Here is a 24,885-nt window from a genome sequence, read left to right as displayed (position 1 = left end):
GAGCCATTTCCCTTTTGGTGGGTCTACAACTCTCCTCCAGATTCTGCTGGCTGCCTTTCCCTTTGTCTCATGCTGTTTCTTTCCAGTGTGTGCACTGACACTGGTTTCTTCCTTTGGGCTCTTAGTACAAGGGTCAGTGAAGCCCCAGCCTTTGTAGAAGCAAACATTTAAAACCTACTTAAAAAACTTTTTTTAATGATTATTACTTTTCTTTTGAGAGAGAGAGAGAGACAGAGCGTGAGCAGGGGAGGGGCAGCGGGAGAGGGAGACCCAAAATCTGATGCAGGCTTCAGGCTCCAAGCTGTCAGCACAGAGCCTGATACAGGGCTTGAACGCATCAACTATGAGATCATGACCTGAGCTGAAGTTGGATGCTTGACCAACTGAGCCACCCAGGGGACCCTAAAACCTCCACTAAGGACTGAGATTACCACTGCATGGCTAGAGAGGCTATAGCAACGTGTCTGCAAACTTCCTGGCTGCATTCAAAGTGCTTCTTACGACACCCTCCATTCTCTAGTCTCTGTCACACGCCTCTAAAGGGAAGAGGCATTTTAAACTCCTTTGAGGAAAAGAATTCACTCATTCAGTTCTATTTGGGGTTTCGGACACTGAATGCAAATAAGGATTATGTGATACAACCTGGATAATATCATTCATTGTTTCCTTTGCTCCTTTGACTACCAGGGGGTAAGAGTAGTGGAGTGGGTGATGGTACCCACTTACACCCTTCTATCACCAACTCTTCTATAGGGTGAGCCCTTTAAGGAAGGGACGCTGCCTTGTGCTTCTCCATATCTGATGTCTAGCTCAAGGCCTGGCCCCAACAAGGAACAGAGTCGATACCTGTTGGAATGAATTGCTGCAGGGAACCCACCGTCCTTGCTTTGGGGTATAGTACTAGGCGTCATAGCATCGTGGAGTCAAAGATAAAGGACTTCTCTTCTGGTGGTCCAGGAACAGAGATGGGACAGGGCACCATGAACTCAGCTCTGGGAAATCCCAGAGAAGGTCATAGTTTTCCAAAGATTTACAGGCTGAGGAGGAATTCCCCACTCTGAAAACAGTGCTTCCAAAATCCTGGTGCACAGATTGATGCTGGCCACCAGTGAAATGAAAATGGACAAAATAGTCTTTTTTTTTTTAAGTTTATTTTCCATTTTGAGAGAGAGTAAGTGAGTGAGCAGAGGAGGGGTGAGAGAAAAGGAGAGAGAGAGAGAATCCCAAGCACGCTCCACGCTGCCAGCTTGGTGCCCATCATGGGTCTTGAACCCACAAACCGTGAGCTTATGACCTGAGCCAAAATCAAGAGTTGGATGCTTCACTAACTGAGCCACCCAGGTGCCCGGTATAGTCATTTTTTTAAAAAAACAAAGCTGAATTAGTTTTTTAATCTGAGCTTATGGCCTTTCTGAAATGTTTTCTCATTTAGTGTAGTCCTGCTACACTAAAATAACCTTTTCGAAATTGTAGTGATGGTAAATGGCAAATGTTTTAACTTAATATATTCTATTAGGGGAAAATTACCCTTACCTTACATTACTGCCCAGTTTAATTTCATTTTGTTTTGGCTTGACATTTTTCTGCCCCATGTATTCTCTCTAAGGAGCACTGTTAGGCCTGTGGTTTCTAACAAGACACGGACCATTTTGAGAATCTGAACTAAAGTTTTTGACACTTTCTCCACAGAAACCTGTTTATGTGCACACACACACAAACTTTTGCAGGTAATTTTGGAAGGTTCACAGGCCTTTTTAAGACCAACTGTGAGCTTCTGAAGAATCCAGAAAATCCAGTTAGGAATTCCTGGACAAGAAGGAGTGACAGTCCACTGTTGTGAGAAAAACTACCTTTCCCCATTCGTTTGCTTTTTAATGAAATATTTCATGTAAATAAAAAGTTTTCCCTCGTTGCACTCTAGGGCCATTAAAAGTCCAAGGAAGCATTGAGATCAGGGAGTTAACAAATATTTTGCAAAAGCAAATGGCGTGCTAAGGGAGCTGCTACCCAGCATTTGAACCAGCATTCTGTGGTCTCGGTGGGTATGGGAACCCCCTCCTCCCTTTGGCATTTTTTGCTGAGCATACATTGCAACCCGTCACCACTGACAGGGCTCTGTGCATCTCCCAGGATGTCTGGAGGAGTCTTTTTGAAGGCATTTCAGCCATCTGTTAGGGTTTCCTGCTCTCAAGGGTGCTTTGATGCCATGAGGAGATGTGACATGACATTTGGAATCTGGGCCCATGCATCACAATGCCAAGGGCAGGGACAGCCGCAGGGTGACTGACTCTGGCCCATTGTGCAGGGATGAGCATGTCAATCAAATACATCTGGCTGGGTAGTCATATTGGCAGCTGGGCTGCTCAAATTTAAAGGGGAGAGGGAAACGAAAGGTCGCAGAAAACTTCAGAAGAGAAGGACAACCCCCTTCGTCTGAGAAAGCTCATCTTCCTCTGAGAAAGCCTTGGGGTGGACGTGGAGACCACAGCTGGAGCAGTGAAGTCAACATTGATCACAGGATCTCAGAACCATAAAGATGGCCAAATCCAGAATTTCCCAAACTTCAGTTATTCCAGCCGATAGCCATGATTTTTTGCTCTCTGTATGTCACCAATAATTCATATTTGCTTTAAATAGGCTCACATTTTTATTTAAAAACATGTATTTTTAAAGAAAATTTATAGAACTAACTAAAATCTGGCATTACTTGCTATAAATATACTGTAGTCAAAAATAAATGAAATGAAAACAGAGCACTCTTTGGAAATTCTAGCTCAACGCTTTGGTCTGCTAGCTCATTATTAAAAGGGGAAGTCAGCAAAGATTTTGGGCTTGTTATAGGAACTTACTCAGACTTTATCCTTGATGTAGCTGGCCAGATTGAAAGCAAATTCAAAAGTGAATCGTCATCACTTTATGTGCTCAAAATTTGTTAATACCACATCTAAGAATTTACTAAAATTTATGTGCTAACTAAATTGATTTTATGTGCTACTGGAGGGCTGGATTTCACTCTGCAGGACACATGGATCTGATCCAAGCTTTTTACAGAGGTGAGGACACCCGGAGGATGGAAAGGACTTGTCCAAGGTAACCATGGTTCTATATCTGTCTTGGTACCTATATACTGTTTAGCCAGGTAATTTTGCAGCTTCTGCTGGAGGCAGGTTGTACCTGCCTACACCTTGGCTTTGGACTCAGCCTTGTGACTTGTTTTGGCCAATGGGATGTAAGCAGATGCGACGCAGGCAGTGGCTTCAAATTGGATCATAGAGCTGGGCTTGCTTTCTTGCACTTGACCATGAAGAGGACACACCACAGTCAGCCTGTCAGTCTGAGAATGATAGACTTGTGCAGGCCTGGATTCTGTCCGTGCAAAGATTCAGTATTGGACTCCCAGTCGCTCATTCCCCTTTTTGGTGCAGTACGTGGGGCGTGTATGTGTGTGTGTATATGCACGCATGTTTGTGGATGTGAATATGTATGTATGAGACAGACAGACAGAGACAGAGAGAGGAGGGGGTGAAGAGAAAGGGAATGGAAACCTGGGCTGGGAAGATCAGTGTCCATATCTCCTCCATCTTCCATCTTCTCAGAGCCTAACACAAGCTCTCAAAAATGTAGATGGTTAATAGATGCTTTATCTTTTACTCAGGAACTTGTGAAATTCAGGAAGTATTTACCAAGAACTCTGTTACATACATGGGACTGTGCTACATATACCTGGGGATACAAAAGAAGTCATTTTTGTGTCATAGGGGATTACGACGTGTTTCAGTGGCAAAGGCACACCTGCATGGTGTGAATAAACACCACTTCAGAGCTGTATTGTTCCTGTACAAAAGTGGCAAAGCACAATGTTCCTCAAATATGGCAGCATCCTCTTCTGCCAGGCCTTGACCGTGCTGCTCCCTCAGCCTATAGTGCAATTCTGGAACACCCCATGGAGAGGTTAGGTTCTCCACAAAGCTGTACTTCCTGTCTTCTTCCTTCCTCTCTTCTTTTCCATACAGGCATTTCTACTTCCTTTTGTTGTGGTGGTTCTTTCTGCCTTTGACCCAGAATATTCATAGGACTTGCATACCTTTCAATGAGTTGCTCTCCTGTCTAGTTGTTCTGCAACCTGGTACCGTCCTTCCCATTCCGCCCCCTTCTAGGAGTCCCGTGGAGTTGCCCGCAGTTCACATGTGGAGTCCATTTTACTCCATCTCCTCCCCCACCGCCGTGGCCAATGCCCTTGTCATGCCTCACCTGCCTGGTTTCTTGGTATCGCCTTTGCCCAGGCTGTTCCCCATAGGGTAGTTGGAATAACTTTGTAAACTACTAATCTGATCATTTGATTCCCCTGCTAAAAAGTGCCCCAATGGCATCTCTTTGCAATTAGAAGAAACAAAACAAACAAAACAAATACCTACAGACTCATAACTGTGTCCTATAACATTCTGCCTGATGTGGATGCTGTATAGATCCACTTTGCAAATCAAACTGAGGAGATATCACACAGGGCAAGTGGCACACCTTCTGACTCCCATGCCATCCATCATTCTTCATGCCAAGTAAGCAAACCACAGTCTTAGTTACCAGTTACTGAGTACGTACTCTAAGATGCACATAATTAAGCTCTTTATACATATTAACTTCTTTATTCCTCATAATTCTGTGAAGTAGGGACTATGTTTATCCCAGTTTTACAGATGAGGAAACTTAGGCACAGAGTGTTCAAGTAATTTCCTTACCACATAGCTTGAAAATGACAGAGCTAAGATCAGAACCCAGACATTATAGCTCCCTTACTGCTGTTGGGCCATGCAATAACCATAAGACTGACAAATATGGAAGGAATATCCTCAAACTGCTACCTGCTTTCCCATCCCCATCATTTTTCTGGCTAGCTCTCCGGCTATCCATATCTTTCTATAGCTCGGGATGGTATTGGTTCTCCATCCTCAAGAGATGGCTCAGTATAACAGCAACATCAACAAAAATTAGGAATCAACCGTTGAAAATTGATAATGTCTCCAAGGGCTGAGATGGTCTTCCTCCAAAGAGGTAATTATGGGAACCTAGTAAGAATGGAAGGCTTTTTGCAGAAAATAGAGTATGAGCAATCCTCACAGAAATGTCAAAAGGATATTGTGTTTTGCAAATGTTTATTGCAAACAGACAAAAGTAGTTTCAATTACTCGTCACAGCCTACACATTTCTCTTTGTTGGCCGGAAAACACTCAGGTGTTTTGTTTCGTTTGTTTAATATTCTCCAGGATGGCATGGCGGTATTTTTAGCTTTGAAATTTTGATTGTGAATTTCTGTGGCCTATTAAAAAAAATGCCCATGCAGCCTTGCAACATGAAAAAGAATGACAAAAGCTGGTGAACATGATTAATCCACTGGACTTCATATATCATCTGTCCTTTGCCCCCTCCTTCCTCCATTCCCTGAGCTCTCTAAACATTTCATCTGTGATTCTGGGCACTTTGAAACCGGAATCTGTATTCAGCACATGTCCCTACATGATTAAATAAAAATAATAATCATCTTTCTCTGCTGTTGCCTCAGCAGGAAATAGTTTTTAACTCCACCTCCATTGCCAGTACCCCCAGTCTGGCTTGTTGGAGTGAGAAAAAACATCACAGGCTTTGGAGAAAACTGGATGTTAAATCTTAATAATAGGGGTGCCTGGGTGGCTCAGTCAGTTAAGCATCCAACTTCGGCTCAGGTCATGATCTCATGGTTCATGGATTCGGGCCCTGCGTTGGGTTCTGTGCTGACAGCTCAGAGCCTGGAGCCTGCTTCGGATTCTGTGTCTCCTTCTCTCTTGCCCCTCCCCCACTCCCATTCTGTCTCTCTCTCTGTCTCTCAAAAATAAACACTACAAAATTTAAATCTTGATAATGGTGTGACTTTGTGCAAGTTTCTTGTCCTTGTTAAGTCACAGTCTCTTTTGATATCCACTGGGAATGATGATGGCTGCACCACAGGCCAGGTGGTGGTGATAGTTAAGTGAAATATATTTTATTTTATTTTTTTATTTTATTTTATTTTTTTAAATATGAAATTGACGGGGGCGCCTGGGTGGCACAGTCGGTTAAGCGTCCGACTTCAGCCAGGTCACGATCTCGCGGTCCGTGAGTTCGAGCCCCACGTCGGGCTCTGGGCTGATGGCTCTGAGCCTGGAGCCTGTTTCCGATTCTGTGTCTCCCTCTCTCTCTGCCCCTCCCCCGTTCATGCTCTGTCTCTCTCTGTCCCAAAAATAAATAAACATTGAAAAAAAAATTTAAAAAAAAATATGAAATTGACTGACAAGTTGGTTTCCATACAACACCCAGTGCTCATCCCAACAGGTGCCCTCCTCAATGCCCATCACCCACCCTTCCTTCCCTCCCACCCTCCATCAACCCTCAGTTTGTTCTCAATTTTTAAGAGTCTCTTAGGGGTGCCTGGGTGGCTCAGTCAGTTAAGTGTCTGACTTCGGCTCAGGTGGTGATCTCGTGGTTTGTGAGTTCAAGCCCCGTGTTGGGCTCTGTGCTGGCAGCTATAAGCCTGAAGCCTGCTTTGGATTCTGTGTCTCCCTCTCTGCCCCTCCCCTGCTCATGCTCTGTCTCTCTGTCTCAAAAATAAATGAAACATTAAAAAAATTTTTTTAAAAATTAAGTGAGGGGGCGCCTGGGTGGCGCAGTCGGTTAAGCGTCCAACTTCAGCCAGGTCACGATCTCGCCGTCCGTGAGTTCGAGCCCCGTGTCGGGCTCTGGGCTGATGGCTCAGAGCCTGGAGCCTGTTTCCGATTCTGTGTCTCCCTCTCTCTCTGCCCCTCCCCCGTTCATGCTCTGTCTCTCTCTGTCCCAAAAATAAATAAACGTTGAAAAAAAAATTAAAAAAAAATTAAAAAAAAAAAATTAAGTGAGATATATTTTAAATGTCTAGTGCCAAGTAATATTTAGCCATATTGGTTTGAATCCTTATTGTGTGCTGGCACTCTGCCTTTATTATTCATTTAATTTAACTTCATAAAGTAGGAATTATTATTCCTATTATACAGATAAAGAAACTGAGGCTCAAAGCAGTAAAATAACTTGCCTCTTACAGGTTGAACTGCGCCCCCCTCCTCAATAAAAGACATATTGAATCCTAACCCCTGGTAGCTTAGAATATGGTTTCATTTGGAAATAGAGTCTTTATAGAAGTAGTCAAGTTTGAATGGTAATTAGGGTAGACCCTCATCCAATGTGACTGGTGTTCTTATGAAAAGGGGATATTTTGACATAGAGACAGACACTCCCGGAGGGAAGACAATGTGAAGACACAGAATGAGAAGAAAGCCATGAGACTGGAGTGATGCATCTGCAGGTCAAGGGGCACCAAAGATTGCTGGCAAATGCAAGACACTAGTAGAGGCAAGGAAGTATTCACCTCTAAGCTGTCAGAAAGAGCACAGCCCTGTTAATGCCTTGAGTTTAGACTTTTAACCTCCAGATCTCTGAGATGAGATTTCTGTTGTTTTCGGCCACCCAGGTTTTGGTATTCTGTTATATCAGCCCTGTAAACTAACAGATTCCTAAAGGTCATGCTGTGAGTAAGCACCAACACCAGGATTCAGGTCCTGGTCTGACTTAAACCCGGGACTCACCCATTCCACTACCATTGCTTCTCAAACTGTGGTCCATGGACAAGCAGCATTGGCCTCACCTGGGAGCTTATTAAAAATGCAGAATCTCAGGCCCCCAATCCCAACCTACTAAATCAGAATCTGAATCTTGACAAGATGCCAGGAAATTCTTAGGTACTTGAAAGTTTGAGAAGCACTGTAGACAACCTTCCACAGAGACCAACAAACATGAATTCCTTCCTCTTCCTTTCCCTAGGTCCCCCTTCGTGTGCAGGTGCAAGTGGGTCTTTCCTTTTCTAGTGTGTTCTCTTTCTGACCCATTTCCCACTCTACTCCTCAATCCCCCAAGGCTAAGTTTGTCCTTTACACATGGCAGGGAAACTGGGTGCAGTGAAAAGACCACGGGCTTTGGGAGCCCTATTGAACTTGTTTCAGAATCCTGCTTTACCACTCAGAGGGCAAGTTGCTTATCTTTTCTTTTCTTTTTAATTAATTGTTTATTTTGAGAAAGAGAGAGAGAAAAAGAGAATCCCAAGCAGTCTCTGTGCTGACAGAGCTGACAGCACAGAGCCTGATGCAGGTCTCAAACTAACGAACTACAAGATCATGACCTGAGTCAGATGCTTAACCGACTGAGCCACCCAGGCACCCCCGTCTTCTCTGAGCTTCAACTTTTTCATCTGTTCCTAGTGCTATTACCCTGGTGGAAGCCATTGTCATTATGTTCTGCCTGGACTACTGAAGTAGCCTTGTTGGTGGACTCCCCACCTCCCCAAGTCAATCTCAATCTGTTCTCCCCATTGCAACCTTAATGATCTCTCCAAACAGCAAATCTCCTTCTGTCATTTCCCGTGATTGCAAACCCCGTCCTGGTTGAAGTCTGAATTCCTGAACATGGCTCCCTGTCCTTTGCATCATGTGCCCATGTCTGCTTCTCCCCTCTCATATCTCCTGCCACTTCCCATGCTTACTTTATTATTTACCTTCTATGTGTCCTAACCTTCCTCTACATTCTCAAGCCAGCCATCACCTCTTCAGGGTCTTTGCCTACACCACACATCCCTCCCCTGAACTCCTATACTTTGCATGCCTTCTCTGTGCTTTTCTTCATCATGTCAACCAAGCGCTTTATTAACTGCAATGTTGATTTATCTATATTCCTCATTAGACCACATGAGCATGAGGGCAAAGACCACGATGATCTTTGTGATGCTTGTATTGCAGCTCCTAGCCCGGTGTTGGGATATAAGTCAGCCCTCAATATGTATTTGCTACACAGATCAAAGAAATTGGGAGATGCCTCAGTTTTTAGGCCAGCATTGTGCATTCTGTTGAAGAAACATTTATTTCTGAAACCCCACTGCTGTTTTACAGATTAGGTGCCAGTTGTAGAGTGAGTACAGGAACAGCCAGTGTGTTCTTTCTGAAGTTTCTTTGTTCTTTCCCGCATGATTAAGCCGCCTAGATCCTACCTCGTTGAACAAAGCTAAAGTATTTACTCCTAATTGCTTTAAGTAAGGCCTGTGTGATCTAATCACTAATCAGATGCTTGCGTTTAAGAAAGAAAAATGGCTAATTAACGAAAGCCAGTACCTCCAATATTAAGGATCAGAGCTCTCTATGTGGCAGCATGGTAAGGGAAGACACACAGTGAGGCTTGGAGAGTCTTTGGGGCTTCCTTGGTTTTTTTAGGCCTCATTTCCAGAGAAGTTGAAACAACACACCCACACCTAACAGGAAGGAGACATTCTGAATGAATCCTAGGAAACTGTCCCCTCCTCCATGCGGTCAATAGTAAGAAATGCTGTGAATTTGAAGTTAAAAGTTACGTTTTGTATTGTGAGAAATACAAAATGAGAATGCATGAGCCAGTTGTGAAATTTGCACAAGAATAACAACAGCGGTTAAGTTTAGGAAAAACAGAAAATCTTATTCACACAGGATGGGCCAGTTTGGACCTTGAATATACCACATGTTCAATACATTTTTTTTGTTGTTGTTAAAGGTTTCTTTATTTTTGAGAGACAGAGAAAGAGGGAGACAGAGAGAGAGAGATCACAAATGGGGAGGGGCAGAGATAGAGAAAGGCACCAAGGATCCAAAGCCAGTTCTGTGCAGATAGCAGCGACCTTGATGGGAGCTCAAAATCAGGAACTGTGAGATCATCACCTGAGCCGAAGTGAGACACTCAACCGACTGAGCCGCCCAGGTGCCCCATGCTCAGTACATTTTTACTGAGTGAATTTCTTGTCACACACACACACACACACACACACACACACACACACACACACCTTTATTAAAAAGCATAAAAGAGGGGCGCCTGGGTGGCTCAGTCATTTAAGCATCCGACTTCGGCTCAGGTCATGATCTCGTAGTTCATGAGTTCAAGCCCCATGTTCAAGCCTCCTTCGGATTCTGTGTCTCCCTCTCTCTCTGCCTCTCCCCCACTCATGCTCTGTCTCTCTCAAAAATAAATAAACATTTTAAAAAATGGGGGTCACTCTGCAGACCCTGCTCTTTGAAAGAAAGAAAAAGAAAGAAAGAAAGAAAGAAAGAAAGAAAGAAAGAAAGAAAGAAAAGAGAAAACCTGAATAAATTTTCATGGAAGGGAAAACCCATGCTATAAAGATGTCCCTTCTCCCCCGGTTAATCTAAAGATTCAAAGCTGTTGCAATCAAAACCCCAACAGAGTTTTTCAAGGAGATTGACAAGCTGAACCTAAAACGCACGTGGAAGAGTAGGGGGCCAAGAATAGCCAAACATTTTTGAAAAAGGAGGAGATAAGAAAGAAAGAGTACTGACTTACTCTACAGAAAGATTTACTCTAAAGCTCCATGTAATTTTGAGAAGTGGTTTCATTTTTGTGTTTGTTTGCCTGTTTTGCAAGCTCGTCATCCAGGGAACTGATTTTTGGCAAACTTTGCTACAGTCACTCTACACTGAGGGATCTGAATGGAAAGTGAAGGCATACAGTGTGAATTTGCTCAGCTCTGACCTGTGAGAGCTGCAGTTCAGGGCAGGGGAAAGAGCCAAGGTCAGATGCACCACGGCTAACCTCCAGTTCTGCCTTCCACGCTGTGAGTTTTAGGGTCGGTTGCTAAACTCTGAGTCTCAACTTCTTTTAATCTCTAAAATTCAATTAATAAAAATCCAGGTAGGAAAAAAAGATCTTGGTTGGGCTCTGTTGTAGTGCTTTTAAAATCTGTTTATTTGCATAGGAAATGGCTTTCTGTAAATAGGTATTGCCTACTCAAAAGTCTGCAGGGGCCAGGCAGTTCATTCACACCCACAGGTAGCAGTTACACAGAAGATAATGGGTAGAGGGATTAGGGCAACCTTGAGTGAGGGTAAAACAGAGCTGCAGCCAAATCAGCCCACACATCCCCAGGCTGTAATTTCAGTTCAGGAGCCAAGAACCCAGCACGGGAATCAGAAGAGGGACCGAGATGAACTCTCACTGTGGCTTTGCCTCAGACAGTGATGTGACTCCGGGCACATTATTTCACATTCTGAGCCCCATTTTTCCACCTTTAAAATGGGCACGTCAGACTCCCTGAGGGTGACGGTAGTTCTAACGTTATAAAATGCGTGTCCGGGATTCTAATTTATGGATGCGCTTGCCAGTCTCACTTCTAGAATTGGAAGACCAAGGTTCACACCCCAGCACTGACAATTGATAAATGCCACCCGAGAGCGTCCCAGGGCTTCACTGCAGTTCAGTTTCTATCACTAAAAATATGGAGGAAAAGTAATCATAATCTTTATGGAGCTGGGGTGACAAGTATGATAATTAGCTATCAAAATGTTTAATAAACTGGACAACGGTGCAAAGGGATGTGGATTAACATAATGGAAAAGAAGGTAGATGAGTGGTCTACCAAGTCCCAGGTCCCTAATACGAACATTCTTTGCAAATCCTGCCTTCCTCGTACAGAGGTCCTGCTATACTCATGTTACAGATGCAAAAACTGAGATTTCAAATCATAGACCCACACAGGGGTTGAAATCTTTTCCTCCTGGTTCCAAGGCCCATGACTTCTTTCTTTCTTTTTTTTTTTTTTTAACATTTATTTATTATTGAAAGACAGAGAGAGTCAGAGCGTGAGCAGGGGAAGAGCCGAGAGATGGAGAGACACAGAATCTGCAGCAGGCTTCAGGCTCTGAGCCATCAGCACAGAGCCCGATGCAGGTCTCGAACTCACAAACTGCGAGATCATGACCTGAGACCATGACTTATTTCCCTACCTGCTACTTTATCAGGTGGCCCAGCCATATCCACTTCTAGGAGCCAGAAGTTGTCGCCAGGTCGGGGACCGTGTCCAGGGGGATCCGCTGAAGTTAAGAGCACTAGGCACATTTCCATCCACCAAGCTGGCCAGGCTTCACTTCCTGTAAATGAGGTGGTTAGCCATGTTTGTGCAGAGCAAGACTGAGGGCTTTCTCTATGCCTGCCGTTTAAACTGTCAGGTTGGGTGTGGGCAGCCTGAGACCCACGGTTTCTGGACGTGGGCAGAAGGCCAGGGACCCAGGTAAACTCACTACTGACTCAGGTAGAGCAGACTGCTGACAGGGATCACCTCTCATTCTCTTTATGCGACCAACATGCTGTTCTGGCCCCAAGGAACACAGGTCAGCAACTTCATGAATTACCCTTTTGCTTGTAATCTAGTTGCAGTGGTGAAATATTACGTTGCCTAGGGCAGGGCTATCCCTAGCTCTTAGTTGTTTAAATTGCGAAGTTTCCTTTTTGGAAGGAAGGAAGATTTATTGAATGCTTACCAAGCATCAGGCATGGTGCCCCTCACTGTACACCTATGATTTTATTTCACAAACTGTAGACATTAGATTCTGTTGCTTCAGTTTATCAGATGTTAAAAGGGAAGCTCAGAGGGGATAAGTAAACTTACTAGAGGCCACAGGTTTAGTAAATACTAGAGCCAGGGGATTAGAATCTCTGGCTCTCGGACTCCATAGCCTGACTCTTTCCACACCACCAGTCTGCCCACTGGTGTGACACTGATGGCAAATATGCCTGTAAAATCCAAATAGAGTTTCATTTATTAATGGTCTGCAATGGAAGAAGACCGACAGCCTGGCCAATAGAAAGCTCATTTGTTTTGTAAACAGAGAATAATTCATTCATTTGCTAATGCTCTCTCCCAGCGAAAGTCTGAGCCAATTCGGCCTTTAATCTGTGATATAGCTAGAGAGCACGGATGTCCCCACAGCCCATGCCTTTGAATATTCCATTTGGGACATGCAGGGATGGTGCTTCCTTTGTCTCAACATCAAAGCCCAGGGCTTCATGTCTTGACAGGTGTATATACATGTTGAAAAATATAAATAAGTGCTGAATATCAAACCCCTCAGATTGCCCAGTTGTCCCATTCTCCAAGAAAATGAAAGAGAGCATAACTTAAAATGAATAAAAATATACTCCCCATTTGGAAGTCTGAAATTGACAGTGTTTACCAGAAATTGTATGAGCGCAGAACGCAGGCTTCGATTTGATTGTGGGTTAGAATCTGTGCTGCCTGGGCTCTGAGATTCTTCCTTTGTGAGTGATTGCTACTGCTGGGGGAATTGGCAGTGTGACCAGGCCGAGGGAAGGGATAAAATGATTAGGTCCAAGACTTCATTGCGAAGCTTCTTCCTCTGAGATTTAGAAACCATCTTTCTTTCAGCCTCTTAATGTTTCCTGAACACCGTGAATTTCTCCAGGGGGCTTTATGGCCAGAACTGATCGCATTCAATTCTCCCGGGAGGAAATAGGCAGGTTTGTCTTATTTATTTATTTATTTATTTATTTATTTATTTATTTAGTAAAGAACAAGAAAAGGAGAGGAGAGTCCTCTTATCTTGATGGTAGTGGTAGAGGACGGGTACAAACTGTAGAGTAACTGGCCCTCCGCCTGAATCGCTTCCCCATCAGACCAAACTGCCCTTACCCTGCCCTTCTAGTTACTCTTCATCATTTTCCCCCGTGCTCCTTTTCCCCCTCTTTCTTTGTTTTGTTTTGTTTTGTTTTGTTTTGTTTTCTCTCTTTTTTTCTCTGTCCACTTCCTTCCTTACCCCAATCTTTTCCAACAGACTTGAAGCCTCTGACGTGGTCAGCTTCTGTAATTAAAAGCCACCAAGTCTTCCAGTGTCACAAGTAAAAGCAGATATGCCGGAAGGACTGAAGCCAGGGAGCAGTCAGGGCTGAGGGTGCCGGGCTGAGAAGGGGCATCCGGTCTCCCCTTCCAGACACGACAGCGTCTCAGTGCCTGCTGCTCCTTGAGCTTGAATTTGCTGCAGCCCCTCAAGGGTGTGACTCTTCTTCGTGGACCTGGCTCCTCCTCACCTTTCTGTGTCCTTTCACTTTTAGTTCCTGCTTCTAGCTACAGTCATGCTCCTCATAGCTCCTAGCTCAGATCCCTGACAAGGAATCTGACTCATTGCATTAGGGTTCTCCAGAGAAAGAGAATAGGATATAGATTTAGAGTATAGATATAGAGAGAGACAGGGTATCTAGATATAGATCAGGCTTTTATGGTTTCTATAGAGAGAAAAAAAATATATATATGTAAGGGCACCCAGGTGGCTCAGTCGGTTAAGCATCCTATTTAGGCTCAGGTCATGATCTCACGGTTTGTGAGTTTGAGCCCCATGTCAGGTTCTCTGCTGTCAGCACAGAGCCTGCGTCACATCCTCTGTTCCATCCTCCCTCTGCCTCTCCACTGCTTGCACTCTCTTTCTCTGTCTCTCTCAAAATAAATAAATAAACTTTAAATATATACATATATGGTTTTACATATATATACATATATATGTATAAATATATACATTTATATGTGTAAATATATATATCTATATATACACATATATGATTTATTACAAGTAATTGGCTCACGTGATTACACATGCTAAGTTTCAAGACCTACGATCAACACACAAGAGGCATAAGAAGAGTTGATACTTCAGTTCAAGTCCGAAGGCAGGAAAAATTTGATGATCCCAGCTCTAGGCAGTCAGATGGAAGGAATTCGCTCTTTCTCAGCCTTTTAGTTCCATTCAAACCTTCATCTGATTGGATGAAGCCCACCCACATTAGGGAGGGCAATCTCCTTTACTCAGTTTATCAATTTAAACTCATCCCAAAATACCCAGAATAATGCTTGAACAAATGACAGGGCCCGGTCAAGTTGATACATAAAATGAACCATCACACTGTGTTCCGTTGCCTCTCTGGTGGTCTCTCTCCTTTATTTCTCTCACTCCCTCCCACCTGGCCACCTTGCAGGTAGCTGGTCTGGTCAGCCTTTGGATTAGTTGCCATAGGACTGGGTATTCATTTATATCCAATCACCTAAGACTGAGCTTAGGGGACATATCAGCCAGCCACCTTGGCTGACCCTTAAGCAACAGCTTCAGGGAAGCAGTCTCCTTTAGAGAAGCTTGGTATGGAATGCTCAAATTGTCAAGAGTAGCCATATCGTCCACAGACCATGACACCAGTAAATATGGGGAGTTTATGTGGCTAGCTGCCAAGTTGGTGATGAAATCAGATATTTTACTGAGCTACAGGGTCATGCCAGGTTCTGTGGATACAAAGGTAAAAGGATGTGACCTCTGCATCCAAGGCTGTCACAGAGGGTAGAAGATCCAAGTCAAGTATCCCTGCAGCTTAGTAAACATAGATCACTTGGCTACAAGACATCTTGGAGATCTAGTCCAGCCTTCTCTATTACCCAGGTCAAGAAATAGAAGCCCAGAGAGGTTAACAGACTTGCCTAGGGTCACACAGCTAATTACAGGTAGAAATCTCATTTCAATTACCATGTATTAAATATGCAATAGGTGAAAAAGATTAGCCTAGACCTTTTCATGTGTGTTACTTCATGTAACCCTTATTACAATGATGTAAGGTAGACTTTATCCAGGGGAGAGACCTGAATTTCAGAGAGGTACACTGACTCCCTCCGTGTCACAAAGATAGGTAGGAGATAAATGAAAGAAGATTTTTTGTTATGTCAGTTTTGCAAAAAAAAACAAAAAAAAAAGACAGTGTTAGAAATTGTAAATAGGACTTTAAAATGTCTTTAAGAAAAGCATCCAATGCTCACCAGCATGATACTTACCTGCTCTTTGCGAGAACAAATATTTCATAGAAAAGAAGCAGGAGGAAGGACATTTTTGAGAGACTTGATAAGCAAGGAAGGTTATAGAAACACAAAAAGGGAGGGGGGTGACCATCTTTGAGATGATCAATAATAAAGACGTTTTAATTAAGGACTTTTAAATATCTCAGGAAAAGATCCATTTCACAGGTGAATAGGATAATTTAGCAACAAAGAAGAAAGGAAAAGAATCGGGGTAGTGAGGCAAGGCCTGCTCAGTGTACTAATGAGGCATTCTGGCCTTATTTCCCTTAACCTCAAGGACCTTGACTTGACCAAAGAGCTATGTGAAATATCATGCATATTGATTTTTTCCCCAGGCCGGGTTTGTAATTTTTCCTGAAGTAAGAGCATTCAGACCAGAATGGGTACTGAGCTACTTGATTCTGCAGGATAGGAAAGTTCCCCTGGTCAATTGAGCAGAACACAGGCAGGATAATGTCTCTGACTGAAGCACTTGTGGTAGTTGTTTTGGATTTCTATGTCTCCCTCATCTCCTTCCCCTTCCATACCTGTCTTCCCCCTTCCTCTGTTCTACCAGCTCTCATCCTCCTCTGTTTCTTGCCCATTATTTCCATTGCCCTATAGATAGGGACAATGACTCACATTGCCATCTGGGTCAATGGGCCACTAAAATTAGGATATAGTATATGGGATAGAGAGGACTGTGGACATTTGGAAAGTGCATGCCTAAACCATAAGGGCCAATGGATACTTAACTCCACCTAATTGTTGCCATACTTGACCAGGGACCCTGTGTTGCCAAGTCTTTTAATGTTTCAAAAGCACCTGGAAATCTGGATTTAACTTTTATGAAATACCCTGATTTTTAAATCTTAACAATTAATTCCATTCTTCAAATTCTTATAGGCTGGTAATGATCCATGAGTCACCAGCTTTTGACCTCTGGTATACATATCATATAGGAACCATAGTTGAAATCATAGCTTCATTGCTTCTAGCTGTGTGACTCTAAGCATGCCTCTTAACCTCTCTGAATCTTAATATTATTGACTATCAAATATATAGAAGGTAGCATATTAAGCGCGAGGCTTACCGTCTCATACCAAGTAGATACACTATGGATAACAATTCACTCTTTTCCATTCTATCCCCTGACCATAGTGTCTCAATCATGTATACATCTGATTCCAGAGAGGAATATTCAGCTTATTACAAGACCAATGACTTCTGGAACATCAGCTTGCGTTTCTCCTGCAAACAATCAAATCACAAGAGCTTACAGCATATTCTTACCCTGCTTTGTTGAGAGCCATTTCCCCAAAATGCATCTTATGTGGGCAATGAGTCTCTATTCATGCACAATTTCACATGAAAAGATTTGCCCTTTTCATTGTACGCATGGCTTGAATCGGCCAGCCTGCATGAAAATATTTCCATTCATTAGCATGCCAAATGATGTCACTGGCCTGGAACTTGGGTGGATATTGCATGGACTGATAGAATCCTATTGCTCTAAGGATTCTCAGAGGAGGTTGTCTCTTCCAACCTTCCATGTCCAATGCAGCTTAAAACACCACCAGAATGTGGTGAGGGCTCACTATTTGGGGAAGCTATCTTGGCCACTCTAGTTACTTTAGACATCTTCCTTGTATCACATTTAAATCTGAATTTCAGTAACTTCTGTCTGTTGGTTCAGATCTACCAGGAATCTGAGAGTCAGATTGGTCATAAGGCAACGTGCTATCTCATTAAATAATCATAATGGCGGGAACTTATGTGACAACGTCAGGTCTGTTCTTGACGTTTTACAGGTATTTAGTTACTTAACATTCACAAAAACCCTATAAAACAGGTAACGAAGCATTCTGTTTTTCAGAATGAGTAAATAAATGTGAGGCACAGAACAATTAAATGACATACCCAAGGTCTCACGGCTCATAAGAGAGAGAGGCAGGAAGGAAGACAGGGTCGTCTGGCCTCCATGTGGTTAGGGACTACATCCCCCTGCCCCTCCATCAGAGGGTACCTGCACCAAGATCAACTGCAGAACCAAGGGCTCTGATGTTACCCAGAGCAGATTTGCATACTGGCCCTCCCACTCCAGCTCAAAGCAGACTTGTACAAACTTGTCCACGTCTCTGACATTTTATGCCACCTTTCAGTGGTCTTGGGAGTCAAATCTCTGCAAATTGCCTAGAGCAGAGTCTGGCAAATAATGGACGTGCAAAAGGTTTTTGTTGAGTGAATGACATTTATCAACACCCCAGACCATGCATCACCTGGTCTTTTATCCTCACTACCATGGCAAACGTTCCAAGAGCCCTCTTCATACTAACTGCTCACTCTTCTTTGGCCACTCTCCATTTTCTTCTGTCCTTTTCGGCATGAAGGATATTTCAGGGTGGTCTTCCCTCCCTCAGAATACAGTGGTATTCTCACTAGCTTAACTCTCTGCTCGCATCACTGCTGCTAAGACTGTGCTAATACACTTCTCTCTCAAGTATCTATTCTTCTCCAGGCTCTCCATTGGGAACTGAGAATAAAAAATGATCTAAGACAAGATCTCTGCCCTAAGGACCCCTCAGGTAGAGTAGAATTCATGGTACAAAGAGTTATGGAAAGAGTGAAAAGGGAGTATGCAAGAAGGAAGACAACTCTACTCAGGGCAGGGTGAGACATAAAACATTTTTGAATAAGGATGGGAAAGGAAAGAAGGGAAGAAAATGTATGGATTAGGGGGCATCTGGTGGCTCAGTTGGTTATGCATACAACTCTTTTTTTTTTTTTAACGTTTATTTTTGAGACAGAGAGAGACAGAGCATGACCGGTGGAGGGTCAGAGAGAGAGGGAGACACAGAATCCGAAACAGGCTCCAGTCTCTGAGCAGGCAGCACAGAGCCCGATGCAGGGCTTGAACTCACAGACCCTGAGATCATGACCTGAGCCGAAGTTGGACACTTAACCGACTGAGCCACCCAGGCGCCCCTATGCATACAACTCTTGATTTTGGCTCAGGTCATGATCTCACCCCCACATCCACCTCTGTGCTGACAGTATGGATCCTGCTTGGGATTGTCTTTCTCTCCGCCTCTTTCTGCCCCTCCTCCATTCGTTCTCTGTAAACAAACAAACAAACAAACATTAAAAAAAGGAAATGTATGGTTTAGAACCTTGGGATAACCTACATGTCATAAAACAGACCTTAAAATGGTTGCATAAACTCATGTAGAATATCCAAATGCTCTTAAAATGAGTTGTAGGGAAATCCATAAATATGAAAAAAAAAAAAAACCCTAACATGTAAAAGGTAAGATTGGTAAGTTTTACCACTTAAAAATTTTAAATTAATGTATTATAAAAACGAAAACAGGGGCACTTGCGTGGCTCAGTTGGTTAAGCTTCCAACTTCAGCCCAGGTCATGATCTCTCAATTCTTGAGTTTGAGCCCCTCATCAGACTCTGTTCTGACAGCTCAGAGCCTGGAACCTGCTTCAGATTCTGTGTTTCCATCTCTCTCTGCTCCTCCCCCGCTCAAGCTCTGTCTCTCTCTCTCTCTCTCTCAAAAATAAATAAACATTAAAAAAAATAAGAAAAAACGAAAACATAAAAAGCCACTGTGTGGCAAAAGTTGCTGATTGTGAGATCACCTGCAGATCTGAAGACACTTTCATCACATATAGCAAAGGACAAGTATCTAGGGAAATGCTAAACCAGTAAGTAAAAGACAAAAAATATATAGAAAAATGAGGAAAGAAAATGCACAGGAAATTCACATATGAGTAATTGTAAATAGTCCCCAACCTTAATAATCAATCTAAGGAAATCAAATTGAAATAATAATGAGAAAAATAATTTCTCATCCATCAGACTAGGAAACATTTAAAGGTATGAAAGAACAAGTGTTGGTGAAGGAATAAGGGAAAATTATGATTATCCTGAATTTCTAGAGAAATATAAATTGATAATATACTTGCAAAGAGCAATTTGGCTGTCTTGAGTGTATGCATTCCCTATGACCCAGTAATTCTGATGCGTGCACACACACACACACACACACACACATATTTATACAATATGTACATACACTTCCAGACTCACTCCAGAGAATATTGTGGACATGTGCACAAACACACCTATACCAGAAAATTCATTGCAATTCTATTTAAAATGGGAGAAAAATATAAACCATCTTCATGCCCATTATTTGAAGAATGGATGGAATACTTAAGAAGTATTCGAATACTTAAGAAGTACAAGGTAATGATGAGATCTGAAACACATAATTTAAGTGAAAAAGTGTGCTAAATTATATGTAGTACATGTACAATATGTCATTCGTGGAAATTTTTAAAAAAACCCACAAACATTAAACAATACTGTATATTCATACATACAATGTTTTCAAAAACATCAAATGGAGAAGATACTTAATCCATGAAAGTGGTAGCTACTAGAAAGGGAAGAAGAAATGAGACTCACATCAAAAACCAGAGGGGATGTCAATCTTACCTAAAATGTTTGATTTTCTTATTTAAAAAAACATTTAAGGCAGTTGTGACAAAAACGTTAATAATTACCAATTATTTGTCATAGACCCATGGATATTTATAATTCTTTGTCATTTTTGCTACTTTTATAAATGTCTTCAAAATTTAAATACAATCTCAGGAATCGCTTCTCGGCCTTTTGGCTAAGATCAAGTGTAAATACAATCTCAGGAGATGAAGAGCTACCTTGAAAGTCTTGAATGAGTCATTTTGATGCTTGAGGGTCAGGATGCAGGTCAGAGTTTCTCTGGTCATTCCCTTCAAATGGCGCTAGGAAAATACAAGCTCCAGCTCATGGGAAAGGAAGGTAACACGACAATCCAAGTGATTTCTGATGATATGTTTACAACTCTCAGAGGAACCAACCATATAAATTTACTTTTTGGCTAAAAATCAAATATGAAATATGAAGCAAAGAAAATTCCATATTTGTGGGGCGCCTGGGTGGCTCAGTCGTTTAAGCATCAGACTCTTGGTTTCAGCTCAGGTCATGATCTCAGGGTGGTGAGTCTGAGCCCCACATCGGGCTCCCCTCTGACAAAGTGGAGGCTGCTTGGGATTCTCTCTCTTTCTCTCTCTCTCTTTCTCTGCCCCTTCCCTGCTCACTCTCTCTCAAAATACATAAACTTAAAAAGTTTAGCAAATTCCATATTTGTTTATTCAAACTCATGTAATTAAACTTTCAACACATTGGGGAGTACCTTCCCCTGTGGAAGGTACACATGGATAATAAACCACTTTCTTGGGAGTAGAGCACCAAACTCACATTTTACTGGGCAGATACCCTTACTTCCATATCTCCCCCAGGTCACCTTTCTAAGTATTGCGTGCAAAAATGCTGAGAAGGAGGTATTACTATTCCCAATCTACAAATTAATATATTGACAGTGAACTAGCCCAAGGTCATCATCAATTAGTAAGTGCCAGACTTTATTCTCAGACTCAGATTTTCTGACAGGAGCTTCCATGTTGCTAGAGCAGACATTGGATGTTTTCAGAGAAGTGAGATGCATATTAGCACTCTTTGGAGATGTACAGTGTTCTGTAGAAAGCAAAACTTTCCAACCTTTGCTTTTGTCCTTGAAACTGAGAAATAAAATTGGAAGTGGAACTAATAGTCTTTGGAAGGCAGGCCTGCCTACCATTTAGCGTTCATTCCCACTGGGCAGGAACCATGTCATTGGCCGTGGTTTGCTCTGTGCTGAGGGCATGGACGCTCAGATGGAGAGTGCCCTCAGAGCATGCCTTGCACCTGCCAGTGACAAATTGTCATCTGGGAGGTCTGTGAGCACCTAATTGACTCTTCTTCGTTCAGAGAACACACGCCCCTTGTGCAGAGAACCCAAGGAGCAAGGTGCTGAAGTGCACAGGATGTAGGATCCAAGCTCCCAGAGTCGCGGTTTCCTTTCAGCTTCCTTTGTGACTTTAGCCAGAATGGCCTTTCTGATCCTTAAAACTCCTGCATTGAAAATGGTGCCAGTTCTTAGATTGCCAGTATGTTGATGGGACTAAATGAACAGAGTATGCTGGGTAACAAAGCAATTGTTGAGCATTTTCCGATGGTTTGTCTTGATCCTCAAGTCCCCATCCTCTGAGGTAAAAAGGAAAACTCCTAAAACTTCCATTTCACGGTAGAGACCTCAGAGAGGTTACAGGACACTTTGGTGAACTGCTCCCTGATTTCTGAGAGGTATTTTCAGGCTAACGAGTACACGTGAGCCTTGACAGACGATCCACCAGTTATTATTCTGAGGCCTGACAGCAACGTTCCAAAGTTGCCAAATGGCTGCCTCTTTTTTCTGAGTTAGGTGCGGCTCAGCCTAACACTTACAGGCCCTGCTCGCATCCTCCAGAGGGGACACCTGCATATATACAGGTGTAGCCACCTGAGGACCTCTGTGTGTTAAGACCTTTTTAACTCAGGAAAGTTTAGAAACAACCAGAGCCATTGTAGATGCTGAGTCCACAAAGTGGAATGAATTGTTTATATGTTACTAGTAAGTGATGTGTGCAGGGGTAAGTGCACATTCACGTCCTGGGGTATACGGTGGTGCACAACACAAGCACGTAGCGATGGCGTACTTGGGATGTTACCTTTCCACCCCGTATACTTGCCAAGAGTGTTGTTCCCCTTGCTTCCATGCCACTTGTGGTTCTCTCCGCCCCAATTACCATCTTGGGCCACCCTGTCATCCCATCCCACTATGCTTGTCTAAACCCCACTGTTCCTTCACATCGCTCCTCAGGAAGGACTCCTCGGCCCTCCCATATCTAGATTTGGTCATTCCCACGCGTTCTTGCAGATAGGCCCCACTTTCTTTTGCGACGTGTAGCTCATCATATGAGTAATTATTGGCATCATCTGTGCTGGAGACGGAGAAGTGCGCCCGGGGAGAGCTCAAGAGTTTCTCAAGGACACAGGCCTATACACAGAATGAGGTTCCTGCCCTCGGGGTGGTCCCCCCAGGCCTCCTCAGTCACTTCATGCATGGACTTCCCTTCTCGTGTCAGTATCATCAAGAGAAGGGTGTGGAGCTCACTGTGTGCTGTGTGGTCCCCTCCCACCGTATCTCCTGACACCAACTAGAGTTAGGGTGACTCAGCTCAGTTTTCACTAGTCCCTATCTTGGCGATCCTGCTTTTTTATAGAAACCTATCTTCCCTAGATTCATTGTTAATGTTATTTCTAAAATACCGTGTTACCTATTTTTATATTTTTATCTTATATCCCACCACCCACTTGTTTCCACACCTGTACAATAAGACGGTTGGAGAATATAAATCTTCAAGGTTCTTCCCAGGCTAATGGTCTGAGTCTGTGGAATGTCCCCATAGTGGGTTAAGCCAAAAGAAATATCCCCCCGGTTTAAGCGGCTACTGTCTGAGGGCCACAGAAGCAGCTTAAATGAACACTATTGATACCAAAGATGCTGTTGCCTTACTTATTTTTCTTCCCTTCCCACCTGTTCCAGGTGCTTAACCCTCCACCCCCACGGGCCTCATGGAGCATCAGTGCTCCCGCAGAGATCCCATACATATTACTTGATGAACGCTGTGACACGGGCAAGTTAGCAGTGATTAGAATCTATTTGCCTTCACTTTGTCTCGTGACAGATTATACTTGTATATTAACTTGATAATTCTCTGATTACCGAGGAGTTCAACTGACGCTCTCAGTCTCCTCCGTCCTCACTAGCCTTGTCCAGCTGAGCTTGGGCTGGGCTGAACCATCACTACAGTCGTCTCACTCGGTGGCGGGCATGAGAATGATTCATTCTGGGAACCGTATCTCTGTTGCTGTAAACTATTTGCATACCGTGCGGACTTGCACAGACCTAGCCTGTGCGAGGTCCCAGAAGCAGTCTGCTTTCACCTCCCCCCTTGTCTGAGAAGTGGCTGTGCATTATTCGGTAAATGGCCCCATCCAAGGCATTGACACCACTCATGAAACAGAATTTAAATCTCAATATTTTGAGAGGCAACATGCCATAGTGGTTGTGTGCACATCCTTGGGACCAGAGAGCTATATTTTAGGCAACTAGGTGATTTTGTTAGAGTTACTTAAAGTTTCTAAGCCTCAGAGTACTTATCTATAAAGTCAAAATAATAATAGTGCCCACCTCATAGGATCGTTATGAGAATAAAATGAAATATATATAAAGTATATAGCAATATATATGAGTTTCCATTATCGTTAATAGTAAGCAGTATCTTTCTATGGAATGATAGAAGTGCAGAGAGGCAAGAGAAAGAATGTTTATTTTATGAATAAGGAAATAAAGGTAGGCGAAGAGAAATGATTCCATACCCTCCTTATCAAGCATGTACCGTGGGCCAGTCCCTCAACATCAAAATCCAATATCTAATGCCAGTCTCTGCCCTCAAACAGTAAGAAGTAGCTTGTGAAATGTGCCTGTGGAACAGGGAAGCCTTCCCAAGGGAAGTGTTGACTAAATTGTCTTGATGAACCATCTTTTAATACCCTGACTCATTTCTTAAAACCATCTCTAATGTTACCTCCTCCATGAAGCCCTCTTTATTCCCTCTTCCCTGCCCAATGCATAATCAACCACTTTCTCCTCTATGTAATTTCTGTAGTTTGTCTACACTATACATTTGCATATAAAATGCACATAAAAAGTGGAGATTTTTAAATTCTTGGTCAGTTGTCTCTAACACCGGCACATAGCCTGGTGTCTATGATGCAGCAAAGGCAATTGTAATTGCTCACAGAGTGTTTAATGTGCTTACTGTGCATAGGCACCCCCATAAGTACTAGATTTATAACAACCTAACCTCCTGGTAACTCAGTGAGGGTGCTGAGACACAGACCACTATAGTGATTTGCTCTAAATTACTCAACAGCCAGGATCTGAACCCAAGTAGTGGGGCCCCGGAACCCCTCATCCTAACCATTGTGTAATAACTCTCCACAAATGCTTGCTGAAATGGACATAGTAATAGTCATCAAGTGCAAGGCACTTTACACGTATTCTTAATACTATTCTGATCCTCATATTATAAATGTGTAAACTGAGGCCCAGCATGTTTATGTAGCTTTTCTCCTGCTGAACAGGAGGCTAGAGTACCTATGCAAGTGCTAGAGTA

At 43.0% G+C, this 24,885-nt stretch overlaps 1 protein-coding gene across 8 annotated transcripts in view; it reads left to right on the top strand.

The window, feature by feature from the left end:
* The window catches only part of DAB1 (DAB adaptor protein 1), a 1,144,406-nt gene that overhangs the window by 453,230 nt on the left and 666,291 nt on the right, over positions 1-24,885 (top strand). The gene's annotated exons all lie outside the window — the stretch shown is intronic.

Source organism: Prionailurus bengalensis, chromosome C1, assembly GCF_016509475.1.
Source record: "Prionailurus bengalensis isolate Pbe53 chromosome C1, Fcat_Pben_1.1_paternal_pri, whole genome shotgun sequence".
Classification (NCBI taxonomy): Eukaryota; Metazoa; Chordata; class Mammalia; order Carnivora; family Felidae; genus Prionailurus; species Prionailurus bengalensis.
This window is presented reverse-complemented; position numbering and strand designations above follow the sequence as displayed.